Source organism: Carassius auratus, unplaced genomic scaffold (genome assembly GCF_003368295.1).
Source record: "Carassius auratus strain Wakin unplaced genomic scaffold, ASM336829v1 scaf_tig00022400, whole genome shotgun sequence".
NCBI lineage: Eukaryota > Metazoa > Chordata > Actinopteri > Cypriniformes > Cyprinidae > Carassius > Carassius auratus.
The window spans coordinates 13,722-29,162 of record NW_020525181.1 but is presented as its reverse complement, the minus strand read 5'-3'; the positions used below and the strand labels follow the sequence as shown (position 1 = coordinate 29,162).

Sequence of the window (15,441 nt, the reverse complement as noted above, 5' to 3'; positions counted from 1 at the left end):
TTCGGGGCATTTTATTTAAATGAGGCACAGTGTAATAGAGAGTTCGGAGAGTACTGATCAGCCTGGGACAGTTCTCCCAAAAATGAAAATGAACCCAGATTTACTCATCCTCAAGCCATCTTTGATGTGCAAGACTTTCTTCTTTCAGACTAACATAGAGTTATAGAAAAAAAATATCCTGGTTCTTCTGAGCTTCATAATGGAAGTGAATGGGGCTTGAGATTTTGGAGCCCTTAAAGTGCATTCATCCATCATAAAAGTAGTCCATATGACACCAGGGGGTTAATAAAAGTCTTCTGAAGCTAAGCAATGTTTTTGTCAGGAAAAATACCCATATTTGAAACTGTATAAACTATGATAACAAGCTTCCAATAATGGCAGTCTAGTTATGGTGGAAAATGACCTCTGATGCAACACATGATGTTTTGAAAAACATAAAAGCGTTAAAGATAAAGAAAACAAACTCTCATCCACTACTCACTGATGTCATATATACTGTACACCTAGGATGGCTTTAGAGTGAATAAATTATAGGATAATTTTTAGGTGATTAAAAAAAATAAAGACACATAAACACATGCCTCCTGCTATACCAAGTACAAACACAATCCAACCTGAAATGAAAAAGACAGAGTGATTATTACTAGAGATTCACAACTGACTCTTCAGATATCTTTAACAGATATTTACACCCTTCCACATTCATCAGTTAAATGATACTGAGTGAACAGGAGTGGCGCCATCTAGTGTTACCGTCTATATTCATCAGTAATGTGCTAAAGGGTAAACTAAATTATATTATGCATTAATGATATAACTTGTTGATGATAAAGTCCAGAGTCTGTGGTTCTGGTGTTTTTGATGGTCTGAGATCCAGTCTGATGATCCAGCTTCAGTCTGTCTCTGAATCTCCCATCACACTGAACATCTGTACAGATCTTACTCTGATCTCCAGTGATTTCAGTGATGAGAATGTCATTAAAAAACATCTCATCATATAATTTGACTTTATCACACCAAGACCAAAGGTGAGAGTTTCTCCCTCTGTCATTGACTTGGCCTTTGCTTTATGCGTCTCTGCGCCAGGAACATCTGAAAGACATATAAACATCTGATTGAGTGTGAATCTCTTTGCAGTGATAGAAGTTTATTTGCAAAATAAATATAATGGTGACTGTGATTCGATTGTGATTCCAATTTGAAGGGTGAGAACATGGAATATAGAAGAACAACTTTTAACTTTGTACAACTTACAAAGACAGTAGTGGACACAAGAAAACGAGGAACTAAATAAGACACAGGTGAAAACAAACAGTGAGTGCCCATGAAGACAAACTGGAAACAAAAACAGGAAAATAGGGAAACTCACCATGAATAGTGACACTAAAGATCGTTTCACTGATGCTGTTGCTGCTGATGATCTTTAGTTTATAAAACTCCAGTCTGTGTTTGTGATGTTTGTGATGGTCAGAGATCCAGTCTGATGATCCAGCTTCAGTCTGTCTCTGAATCTCTCAGTACCTTCATTACACTGAACATCTGCACAGATCTTACTGAGATAGTCACTGATTTGTGCGATGCGAGTGTGGTAGAAAAACAATTTAATATTTTCTTGTTGGTTTCTTTTAACATTTGTGTTTAGAGTGACTGAATCTTCCACCATCACAAACACTGGCACCATGTCTGTCTGTCTGTAAACCCAGTGCACCTGGAAGAGAAATAAACAGTTCATTATAAACAGTGATGGGGGTAACGCATTACTTTTAATTTACAAGAGAATATCGGAGTTTGTTTTCCCATTTATTGACTGACAAGTCTTCTGTCCACATATCAGGAGAAATCTGAACTACAGAGATGCTGTGTGAACATGTAGTTCTAGACTAAATGTGAATGTTCATTCATTTATCCCACTTGATTCAGTATTCAATATTACGCAAACTTGCAAATAATTAAAAATGTTAACACAAAGGTATCTAATCTCTTCTCAAAGTTAGGTACCATGATTTGACGATTTGGACGTGAAGCTTGTTGTCTATTAAACCGAGTCACATTCGCCATTATCGTTCACCAAAAACAAATAGACTTACCAAAGTGGAAAACCCACGCTGGATGAAAACTAAGAAACTTATCACGGTTTCTTTGTAAAAAAACAAAAACAAATGCCAATTATGTGGAAACAGAAGTCTGTTATGTTTCACTGTTGATGCAATCTCTGGCTATGTAAACAAAATGATGATGCATTTCGTGGGCGGGGTTTGATAGAAAGTGAAATTTCTACAGAAGCAGCGATGAGGGATTGATATCGACATTATTTACAACATTGATCATCCAAATGTCTTCAGTTGTTAAACGCTTCTTTCACAAAGTATAACCCTGTTGAAAAACAAAAACAGCATATGCTGGTTACACAAAACACATAGAAGTCTGGGTTGGGCTACTGTTTCTCGCAATAAAATACTCGAGCTATGTAGTCTATGTAAAATATCAAAGGTTAAAATATTATTTCATGCTGTATTGTGTGGCTAATAGACATTATTTCCTCTAAACTGCATGTGTAATATTATGTGGTTAGATATACCCAGTGATGAAAGCTCATACCAAACCTCTGAAGGAGGTTATTCCTTTTTAAATAGGTTCAAAACGTGCATAGCTTTCATTTTTGACTCGTTTTTGTTTGCCAGCCTGAATGCAATGACTGAATTCAACAGACTGTATTCACAATACATACTGTATGCTGTCATGATCTTGCACCAGCTCAGCACCATACAAGTCAATTATTCAGAATAAAGTTTATAGACCTCAATCACTAGAGATGTGCTCTGCTGAGGACTTACAGTTTAAAGGAAGGCCTTGAGGGACAAAAGCCCTGTCCCAAATGCAAATAATGTCTGCCACAAGTGCAAGTCCACAGGAACTTTGTGCGTTTAATTTAATTTAATTTATTTATTTATTTATTTATTTTTTGTGGTTACAAAAGATTGCATGGCCAAACTTAAGTAATCAAGGGCTTAGAGGCCTTTTACATAACAGTTTTAAACTAAAAATGAAAAACTTTGTATGCATTTTGGCCATTCATTTATGCAGCAGTGACATTTCGGAGGCCTAAAAATGCCAGTTGTCGAAAAACTAATTTCAAAGTGATACCATTATTGTCTCTTTGTAAACCACAAAAACACAAATTAGTGAAAACCATGATATCATACACATGCATTACATGTTCAGTCTATGTACATGTAGTATTTTCTTTACAAAGTGACATCGCCATCTACTGGCCTGGCAGCAGATTACAGTATTGAAACGGGTATTGTTTCGACAACTTTGCTATCTATAAGAAAAATTTCAAAACACAAACTTTTACTACATCAGTGTTGTGTAAACATACACGTTGGGCATTTCATTTCAACCCATTGCAACGGTTCTGCCGGTATTGAGCATTCATGCAATGTGCTGTAAGTGAATGAGACAGAGGGAAGTGAGGAACTGGGCTCAAATGCAACCTTAGAAAAGATCACAAAGGCTTATTTTTTCATTTGTAACAGAGGATTGATTCATATACAAGATGCTCACTTGTCTACTGGTGTAACCTACTGGTGTAACCTTGTAACCAGCAAAGAGCGTCACTGAATTAATCGAATCTTGTGTTAGGCCTTGATCTCACAGAACACATTTGTTTGCATTGAGAAGTACTTACTTTCTATTGGCAGTGAGCGGTTTGCACAATTTATGCATCCTGGACACCTTGCGTTTTACCCGCCCGCTGTGCCTTGCATCTTTTGTAGTAAAAAAAATAAACAAAAATAACCCAGCTCTGAGCAAAAAAGCACCCAACATCATTTGCCAATATCAGTGACCTAATACCAAACCAAAGTTTTTAGACTGCTCAAGCTATAATCCTTGATTGGACTGACAAAACAGCAGATTCGGTGGTTGCAAACATTAAAAACATCGCAGTACACTGCTCTTTTCTACATTAAAAAAGCCAATCAAATAAAGGCAGTGTGGTGCACGTTCTGTCTGATCAGGGCCTTATTCATCACATCTTTTACAGCGCTTAAGTAATATTATATTGAACATCTCTACCAAATTAAAATACATTTAGAACCATAACTAAATGATAGAATAACATTGCATTCTGTATACGAGGGAGGACAGCCTGTGAGAACCATGAGTAGGACAGGAAGAAACCCTTCATCTACAAACTAAACATACATCAAACAAATGGCCGTTTTCACGCACAAGCTCGTTGTCCACACAACAGATCACACCAGAGTTTGAAGAAAGGTTTAAGTTTGCCCCAGAAACTGAGCTGCTCGTGTCGCACTTCAATAAGACTTTTTGAAGTGCGACACTTTTCATTACATTATTACATTATCAATACATTTTGGATGACTAATCCAATTTTCCAATCTTCTACTTTTTTTCATTTTTGACAGTAAATAACATCCTTTCAGAAACTATAAATGTTAAATTGTTGAAGTGTTTTCCAGTTTTCAGGTCCAGAACAACTAACTCACCCCACACACACACACACACACACACACACACACACACACACATGACCGTAAACTAGTAGGGTGGTGAAACTCTGTCGGGGAGGACTTGCACATGAGCATCAGTATCTTATTAGATCAGAGTTTTCGCTCAACTGCTGAAGAAAATGCTTCACACGCTTGCTTTGTTCTGTTTGTGTTGTCTGATTGGTAAGTTGTGAATGCATTTTTACTGCTTCATTTATTTCTGTTTCAGAGAAAGAAAAAATAAAATGCCGGTTTAAAATAACTCAAGAAGTTTAATATGTAAATTCACAGATATTATAATTACATCTCCTTTAGATTTAAGTGTGTTCTCAGTTAGTCTTATATAATTAGCCAAATATGAAACTTCTGTATTTATGGCTGTATTTACCTTGTGTGCAACTGGACATATTTTTTTTTCTCTAGAAGCAGAATGTATATATATAGATCAAATCATCAATTCACACACTTTTTCATTTACATTTTATCACCTTTTGTTTGATGTTTTTGCTGCTGTTAAAGGTTAAAAACTGACTTGGGGCTTAATTAATTTGTGAAATCTGTTCTCCAGGTGTGTTTGGTGCTGAAACAATACAGTCAGTGTCAGTGACGGAGGGAGATTCTGTCACTTTACACATTAATGTTACTGAAATACAGAAAGATGAAAGTATGCTGTGGAAATATGGAGCTAAAGAGTGCATTATAGCTGAAATCAATATAAAGTATGAAATGTTCTACACATTTGATGTTCCTGACGGGAGATTCAGAGACAGACTGAAGCTGGATCATCAGACTGGATCTCTGACCATCACAAACATCGGAACTGAACACACTGGAGATTATCAACTAGTGATACCTGGAGCGAGAATAAAAACATTCAATGTTTCTGTCTATGGTGAGTAGAGATCATTTGTCCAAAATGTCACAGATTATTGTTTTATCCAAAACTTTTAGACTACCAGAAAAAAATTCTAGATTATGGCATCGCACTTAGAATGGAAGTCAATGAGGTCAATTATTTTAATTATTTTGTAATATATATTGTAAGTATTTTACACAGTAACTAAACAGTATTTTACATATTGACCCCATTGAGACCCATTATAAGCACTTCAATGTAACATACTTTACTTTTCTATATATATAAAACAAGTGTCGAGACTAGCAGGCAGATTTCTCAGAAAAATGCAAATTTAGTTAATTGGTTTTAAATTAGATTAGTCTGTACCAAAGACAAAACTAGAACAAAATCATTTAAGATCATGGTGCAAAAATTTGTACACCCCAATGAATGTTTTAGGAGAAAACAAAAATTAAAATAGTTATCACCAGGAATTAGCCAGCAGATGATTGTAATCAATCATCACACAGAATAATTGACAATTAAGAGTGGTATTTAAATCCACTCTCATATAATGTTGACAGAATGGCACCACATGGGAAAGAAATGTCACAAGAGCTGAGAAAGAAAATAACTTATTTCCACAAAAAAGTTTGAGAAAACTAATAAAGCGTTACTAATAAGTTTTGAATAATGTAAAAAAAAAAAAAAAAAGAGATTCAAAATTTAAAAATTATGGACTTTTGAGAAGCTCACCGAGACATTCAGGCCGTCCATGGAAGTTAACACCTCGTCAAGAGCATTCTGTGATGAGAAAAGCTAAAATAGTTGGCATGCACGTTCAGTACAGTTGGCTAAATCATTCAAATGTTTCCCGTGACACCACACGTCGTCCACGAATGAAGCCACTGCTGCAGCCCATGCACAAGAGCCCATCTAGAATGTGCCAGTGCTCATGTTAAAGACAAAGACTACTGAGACTCTGGAGTGATGAGACAAAGATTAATTCTAAACAAACAACATGGACCACTAAACCAGTCTTAAGTGTCCATTTTTCTAAACTGAGATGTATTCACCATCTGAAAGTTGAATAAATAAGCTTTCCATTGATGTATGGTTTGTCAGGATAGAACAATATTTGGGCCGAGATTTGAACATCTGGAATCCGAGGGTGCAAAAAATGGAAATACTGAGAAAATCTGGTCCGTGTAACGCTTCACAATCTAATTCTGTTGGGTGGGGGTGTGCCACAGACTGTTTAACAAACGCTAAACATGGCTTAATGTATCCTTTCTAAAACAGTGACACTGGAGGACACACCTTATTAATAATAATAATAATAAACATATAGGCTACTATTTACAGACAAGCAGAATAGCCCAGAACACAAATGCAAATTGGGCTAAATTGCACGTTAAGTGTTTTGTGCCCCAATGAAAACCTAAAGAAAAAACGTGGCTCAATAAACGAAGACAAGACAGTGGTATACATTAAAAAGGACAAACTCTGTATATTAATACTATGCATTAATAAAGGATAGGTACAGGAAAGCAGATGAGAATATTAACTCTACACTCTAAACTTATCCTCCCATATTGCCTTGCCTAGCGGATGTGACCGGAATATGAACGCGACGTGAAAAGTCTCAAGTTAAGCGTTTTCCTCCCTTTGAAAACCATTATTTGAAAATGCTATGGCCTAATGCATAAGTGACAAGACAGTGAATAAAAAAAGCAAAGCATACTATTTACACACAAGCAGAAGAGCCCAGAATATAAATGCAACGCGCAGGTTTCACGTGAAGCGATTTCCTCCCATAGAAAACTATCTACTTACACACATGATAATCCGTCTACATTCTCAGGGTAATGTCTGAACTGTAAAAGCTACATTTGAAAAACATTATACAGTAGTGTAATGTTCTGCTATGCTCAGCTGCCACTTTCCATGGACGTTGTTGCTGACTAACTGCCACAGACTTGTGGGACAGCAGTGGCCGAATTCGTAGTAAGCCTGCTGATAAAACCTATAGGTCCATGCAAATATTTCATAAACATTTACCTTCAAATTTAGCTTTTACAGTTCAAACATTACACGTGAACGGATTTCCGCGGCTGATGTTTATGAATAAATATTTAGCCTACGTCTCCGGTGGTTATGTGTGTGTGTGTGTGGCATAGTTGTATATGGGAGGAAATTGTTTCATGTGAAACTTTGCGCATGAAACTTAACGTGCAATGTGGCGCAATTTACTTCCATATTACGAGCTATTCTGCTTGTCTGTAAATAGTAGCCTATATGTTTATTATTAGTAATAAGGTGTGTCCTCCAGTGTCACTGTTTTAGTAGGATACATTAAGCCACGTTAACAGTTTGTTAAACAGTCTGCGGCACACCCCCGCGCTAATGGTACAGACCACTGCGCAAATTGTAAGATAAAAAAGGAAAAATATACAATTGTTTAGATTTTCATTCAAATTATTAATTTCTTAAGTCTCAATTTAGTGATCTGAAAAAGGAGAGAAAATATCAATTATTAATTTATTATTAATTTAAGTGAATGAAAAAAAAATACGTTTGTTTTCCTTTTTTTTGCATTTGCACCATTACACGGAACAAATCTCCTTTAAAGTTGTCCAAATGAATTTTATTACAAATCAAAAATGACATTTTAATATATTTACAGTAGGAAATTTACTAAATATCTTCATTGAACATGATCTTTACTTAATATACTAATGATTTTTGGCATAAAAGAAAATGTACAATGTATTTTTGGCTATTTCTACAAATATACCCCAGCGACAATTAAGACTGGTTTTGTGCTCCAGGGTCACACATGCTGCTGACTGAGCTTAATTTGTACTGAACTCTGAATATTCCTTTAACTATTTACATCATGAAATGTTTTAGCGTTTTATATTTTGGGACAATGGAAACACCGACTGTCAACATCCTACAATTAAAATAATATTGTGCATTAGATGCACCCATATTTCTCTTTATTCTCTAATGTTTTCAGCTCGTCTGCCTGTTCCTGTCATCAGCAGTAACTCTTCACAATGCTCTTCATCCTCCTCCTCATCCTCATCCTCAGAGCAGAATTGTTCATTGGTGTGTTCAGTGGTGAATGTGGGTCATGTGACTCTCTCCTGGTACAAAGGAAACAGTTTATTGTCCAGCATCAGTGTGTCTGATCTCAGCATCAGTCTCTCTCTACCTCTGGAGGTGGAATATCAGGATAAAAACAGCTACAGCTGTGTGCTCAACAATCCCATCAGCAACCAGACTCAACATCTGGACATCACTCAGCTCTGTCCCACATGTTCAGGTATGGTGATATTAATATTGATTTACTCTCAGCTGTACGGTGTTGATGTTTGAAGGTTTTCAGATTCACTCACACTATTAGCTCATTTTGTCAATTTCAGGTGAAAAGCTCCTTCTCATCGCGCTGATCTCTGCGGGTGCGTCTAGTTTTCTGCTGATTGTAGCTACAGTTATTGGGATCTTCTGCATCTGCAAGAAATCTAGCAAAGCCGGTCAGGAGAGCAAGCAATTATTAGTGTTATTTTTTTTTTTAAGACACTCAAATTGAAACGGTTGTTTTAATACATCTGTGGTTATCGTTAATGCAGTCCAGAGACCGAAGGAAGACGGAAGTGATTCAGCATTGTGTCAACCGAAAACACGACAGAAGGTGAGAAGTTGCAAGCTGTTGCAGTCAGTCAGTGTGATTGATGTTTGCTGATTGAAGCTTGCAGCATCAGAAGGTCAGTGTGAGAAGACGTGGGTGGTTTAGAAACTCAACTGATATCACTATAGGGACTGGCGAAAAAGGGCTAGTTTCAGTAAAATTGTGTACTGTTTGCACCTCGCTGTTGTACGTTTAGCGTCTATTTACATTTTGCAGAATAATAAAAAAAACAGGTACTAATCAAAATGTATTAATACATAGAACATGTTTAAAATGTTGTTAGTTTGTTAATTTAGGCTGAATATTATTTGAAGCACCATTCAAGTTTTCCCCAACAATTAAAAATTCTGACTTTTCTATTTTTCTTTGGTCGTACAAGCCAAGTGACATTTCACCGGTTGAAAACACTAGACATCCTCTAATCGTGCTTTAAAAAAACTATTTTCTCAACTTGTGAATATGCTTAGAATTTGGTTCCTGAAACAACTGGTCCTGCTGACATTTGACCCATGAAACACTTTTTTACTAACCTGTTGATTTATCTATAAACAAATGTAGACGTTTCTTTTTATTTTTAATCCAAAAACCTCTGCTTATAGAAAAGATAACCAATGAAAACCAATACATGCGAATAAGTTGTATTTGTAACGCTTTTTAAGGGGCATGTTTTATACCACTAGATCTTCACAGGAAAGGAAGTAGGACACACAGTTGTTACCTGAGCTGAAGCTGCAGCTGCTCTGTGGTTCATCATCACTCTGAGCTCAAATGCAGCCATTGGTTGCTTTGTAGACGTGCTGCAACTTCAACTTTGCTGTTGCTTTTGTGTGAAAGACAGTCATTCTCAGTGCACAGGCTGTCATTACAAACCTTCAGAACTCAGTCTGCTTGATGCTTTAACTGCTTGAAAAAATGAACTGCTCCATGTTAGCATCTGTTCTGTAGCACTCTTTGGAAACAAAAGCTAGTATTTGTTAGTATTTCTAGATTAAGATTTGCACTTGTTATTAAGAGATGAACAGACCGTCTATTAATTTTCTGTCACATCAGCAGGTTCCTGATTGAGTTTGTGTTTTCTTTCAGATATTGAAGAAGGATGCTGTGTATGAAAATGTTCCCAAAAAGAAGATGATCAAATCCTGTAACTAATGGAAAAGAGTTCCTGCCTCACACTTTTGGTTTGGCTACTGTCTTCCAGGATATGTCTGTTTTGTTTTCACCCCTTGTGTCATATCTTTAAGTGTTATTGTGATGTCTGAATTGTTTTTTTTTTTTTTTTTTTTTTTATTCAGTGGTTTACCATTTGCGCTAAATGTTCTATTTTTAGTTTATCATATGGAAATTTTTCTAACGTTCATTATTAAATATAAATTTCAACCTTCACTGTGCTGCTCATGGCTTATGGAGTGTTCCACAGCCCTTACGAAAAATACGTTTATTCAAGTGTGCTATTATTATACTTCTTTTAAACTAAAAATAGGAGAGTATGCTTTTAGTTTATTTTTCTCTTCTCAGAAATGGCATTATGTACTTCTCATAAATATACTTAGAATTACATTTAAGTTTACTTATACTAAAATATATTTGAGCTATACTCCTAGAATCTGTGCTTTCATTATTATACGCTAGAGGGCGCTAGTACACATCTTCTGCACAGAATTTACAAAAAAAACACAAGTGAAGAAGAGAAAGATACAATGGAAACTAACACATGTAACATGATTTATGGTTCAAAATGTTAATTCTTTATTTTTCATTAAAAGTTTCATAAAAAATAAAGAGATAACATTTTGAACAAAAAGCTGAGAAAAAAAACAACTATGATTTGGATTCAGAATGTTAATCAAAACGTAAATGAAGTCGATCAACACCCCAAAGCTTGACTAATTATTACCTCTTCATCTGTCATTGTATTCCATAAAATTACAGTTTTGTGCTATAACTTATACTAATATAACAATAACTTGTTATTGTGATGTCTGAATTATTATTATTTTCTTATTTAGTGGTTTACCATTTGTGCTAAATGTTCTAATTTTAGTTAAAGAATTTCCAAAAAAACACAAGTGAAAAGAAAAAAGATACAACTGAAAGTAACACATGTAACACGATCATCTAACATGAAACAGCATCAAAACTGTAACGTTATGGAATAAAATTACTGATGAAGAGGTAATTACAGTCATGCTTTGGGGTGTTGATCGGCTCCATCTACTTTTTGATTATCATTCTGATTCCAATTCATAGTCTTTTTTCAGCCTTTGGTTCAAAATTCTTTATTTTTCATTAAAAGTTTCATTAAAAAAAAATAAAGAAATAACATTTCAAGTAAATGTAAATGTCATTTTAAGTACGTTTCTGAGGAGTACATGAAGCCCATTTCTGAGAAGGACATTAAAAGCATACTTTCCTATTTTTAATTTAAAGAAGTATACTTACAGCACTCTTGAATAAACTTCTTTTTAGCAAGTGACCTCATCTGAATGTGCTCATAGTTTTGTGTTGGGTGTTGTCTTTAGAATGGAAATATAGCCTAGACATTTTATTTATGAACATCCGCTTATTTCAGTTCATTTCATAAAACTAACAAGCTAATTAAGCCATTCATTTTCGAATTTGACAATTATTTGAAAAAGCACATATATAGCCTAATAATGGGTGAAGCTCGAAAATGGCTTATTATTTAGCATTGTAGCAATTATGTGCTTAAATAGTCTAGTTGGCTACCTTGAAACTGATCATTTGAATCATTTGATATTTACACACTTCTACATGGATCTCGAGTTGTATGTTTTGGATTGAAATGATAAATGTCGCCATCTAGTGTGTTTTTGAATATCTGCAGTTCACCAGCATCAGCACTGAGAGCTCGACAGGAAACAGAACATCCTGTCAGTATTCTATCACCGATCAGAAGGTGACTGAAAAATACTAATTAAGACATTCTACGTCAAACACATTTGATTTAATGTGTTACTTTCTTATTATTTGTGAAATTTGCTAGCAGTTTCTGACTGAAACTGATTTCAGCTTTAATCTGGACTGAAACCGTGTTTTACAGTGAATTAGTAATTATACTCTTCATAACGACAGTGACACTGATTCTGCTGTAGATGATCTGTAGATCAAGTCCAGAGTCTGTTCTTCTGGTGTTTGTGATGGTCAGAGATCCTGTCTGCTGTCTGCTAATGTAACACATGCAAACAAACAGCAGCAGAAAGCCAGTTTCACACATGCACTCATCAGATATGAGTCTCATGAATGATCTTCAACAACTTAATGCACATCATCTCAAATCCTGATTTCGCCTGTAGTGAAGCACCTCTGAAACGAGCACAATCATTTTTAGTGAGTTGATATAAAATGATTAAACTATAAAATAAAACAAACTAAAAACTTTTTCGGACTAAACTTGTCAATATCTGTGTGAAACAGGCTCACTGTGTTTCTCCTCGCGTTTAGTGGATTCAAGCTCAAAGCTGGACAGAAAGAAACTGTTCACCTACAAACTGAACACACAAGCTATGGATGCCAGTTTGCATGACACAAACTGTTTGTCCACCCGACAGATCAAACCACATTTCTCAAGAAAGCAAACCGCAGCAGTTTCAGTTTGACTCCGATGAGGAGTGTCTATGAGCTCATACACAATTTTAACTTTGTACTTCCCCAAACTTTTCTACTTCTAGTCCTGAATACATCTACACAACCATTTTTTTTATAAATCACCAGAGCTAGGCTGCTTTAGTTTGATATGACACATGGAAGTACAAGCACATTTGCATTAGGAGGCTCACACGGTGTATGTTTAGTTCAGCTGTGCTTTCATTGATAGTGCTTTTAGACAAGACATTTCCCTGAACAACCGGAAATGTTACTCATCATTGTTTTCTTCTGTTCGTGCTGCTGGTGTCTGATCGGTAAGTTAGAAGCATATTTCTGCTATTTATTCACATTTCAGAGTAATAAGATCCTGCTGTCTCAAGTCTTTTTTTTTCTTCTCTCATTGATTTACAAATGCAAATCAGGTAAGCATTTTTTTAAGAACAATTTTGAATGTCATTGATAGTCAATAACAACAAATGTATTTAATATATCATTATCCAGCGTACTTAAACTTTTACTTCCAAGCTGTAACTAAATATTCATCATGTAACCTCACACAGTACATTTTTTATTTACTCAGATATGTCTGTTCATATCTGTGACTTATCTTGTTATGTGTCTCTGCTGTTATTAAAGTTTGCAAAATGAGCACATGCTTTTTAAACTAACAAGAACTTTAATCAGTGTAAAATCTGTTTGTTGATCAGGTGTGTTTGGTGATTCAGTGACGGAGGGAGATTCTGTTACTCTACACACTGATCTTACTGAAATACATGAAGACGACGACATACTGTGGAGATTTGGAGCTGACAAGTCTCAGATAGCTAAAATCAAGAAAAAGAAGCAAATCTTCACATCTGATGTTCCTGATGAGAGATTCAGAGACAGACTGAAGCTGGACGATCAAACTGGATCTCTGACCATCACAAACATCTCAACTGAACACACTGGAGATTATCATCTAGAGATAAGTGGAGCGAATATAAAATCAAAAACATTCAGTGTTTCTGTCTATGGTGAGTAGAGATCATTTGTCAAAATGTTCACATATTCTATTTACATTGTCAAATGTTTACTGATTTTATATTTTGAGATGACAGACACATTCAGTGACTCTTAACACAATAAACACTCACTCAACACGCAAAGTATTACAGAGATTCACTACGAAATAAGCAGATTTTTGTTTTCATACTCCTCTTATTCTCTGATGTTTTCAGCTCGTCTGTCTGTTCCTGTCATCAGCAGAGACTCTTCATCCTCATCCTCATCCTCAGAGCAGAATTGTTCATTGGTGTGTTCAGTGGTGAATGTGGGTCATGTGACTCTCTCCTGGTACAAAGGAAACAGTTTATTGTCCAGCATCAGTGTGTCTGATCTCAGCATCAGTCTCTCTCTACCTCTGGAGGTGGAATATCAGGATAAAAACAGCTACAGCTGTGTGCTCAACAATCCCATCAGCAACCAGACTCAACATCTGGACATCACTCAGCTCTGTCACACATGTCCAGGTAAATCAGCACTGTGTGTTTATCTCTTTTACAGTAGACTGACACGTTCCTCACACTAATGACATTATCTTTATTCTTTACGGACCCACACTGCACTTCTCATCTCCTGAACTCAGTGACTGCTTACATCTCACTGATAATGCTGATTGCTGCCGCTGGATCTCTGTTGATTGTAATTTCACTCGTCATCTGCTGCATCTGCAAGAAATATAGAAAAACAGGTCAGGAATTCAATTATTAACTACAAATCTTAAATACGTTTCATGCATTTGAACCAGATATGCATAATTCTACAAATGCAAGCTCAGATGTGTTATTTATTGTTAATGTAGTCACGTCACAGGAAGAAGACACGACTGATTTAGAATTTTATAACCCAGCAACACAAGACACGGTAAGATCTTCCGTGACCGTAACAGTTGCAGTCAGTTACTCTGACTTTAATCTGATTTGCAACCCCTATTTTAACATTCAAATGTTTTTGTAGTTTCTGGTTTGGAAATGAACACCGTTCTCAATGCAAAGAATGTCATTACAGAACAAAACTCATAATAGCCTACATATTATCACAGCTGCTGAATATTCCGGTTCCTCTTCTTTTCTGAAGCCTGTGCATATCTGGTCATGATTTGTCTGACTTGAATGATGTCACTTCCTGTAGCTGCTCGGCCTCTTTGTTGATGCTTCAGTTCTATGAAATAATCAAGATACATTCAGTTAAATAAGTCCATTTTTCTTTCTTTTTTTTCAACATTAGTGTACAGTTAATTCCCACTTTGAGCGAATAGCAAAGTTCTATTATTAGTAGAAATTAGCAGGTTCCTGATCAAATTTTGTTTTTCTTTCAGAAATCAAAGACGGATGGTTTGCGTGAAAATGTCCCCAAAAAACAGTGTTTAGATGTGAGGTTGTCTTATTTTTAGATCACCGGAATTCATGCTTTGAACAGACTGAAAATAAAATGTAATATACGTCTGAAAATAAAGTTGGATATTCCAATGCATTTATTGTATGTTTCTTTGATCAAAAACGAAGAAAAACTAAGAAAGAAAAAGAAGCAGCTATTTAAATAGTTATAATTCAATACAACGTTTGCAGCTGGTTTGTAAACGGTGTTTTGACGCATGTTTGGCCTGTTTTCACTGCATCTTCTGACCAGCAGGGTCACCAGCGTGTGGCGTTTCGAGCCATTCGAATCATATGGTTTTAATAATGTTTCTCACAGGCTAAAGAAATTAAAATTGTGTTTATGTGGGTTTTACTTCAAGGCAC

The 15,441-nt window shown here is 35.7% G+C and overlaps 2 long non-coding RNA genes across 2 annotated transcripts; both read left to right on the top strand.

Annotated features, from left to right (window-relative positions):
• Positions 1-8,621: 8,621 nt before the first annotated feature.
• Positions 8,622-10,486, top strand: LOC113077368 (uncharacterized). The gene is made up of 4 exons (XR_003281315.1): positions 8,622-8,686; positions 8,787-8,897; positions 8,994-9,055; positions 10,136-10,486. It is a non-coding gene; the product is annotated as an uncharacterized LOC113077368 (long non-coding RNA).
• Positions 10,487-14,130: 3,644 nt separating this feature from the next.
• On the top strand, positions 14,131-15,170 carry LOC113077366 (uncharacterized). The gene is made up of 4 exons (XR_003281314.1): positions 14,131-14,169; positions 14,286-14,390; positions 14,502-14,563; positions 15,018-15,170. It is a non-coding gene; the product is annotated as an uncharacterized LOC113077366 (long non-coding RNA).
• Positions 15,171-15,441: the final 271 nt, after the last annotated feature.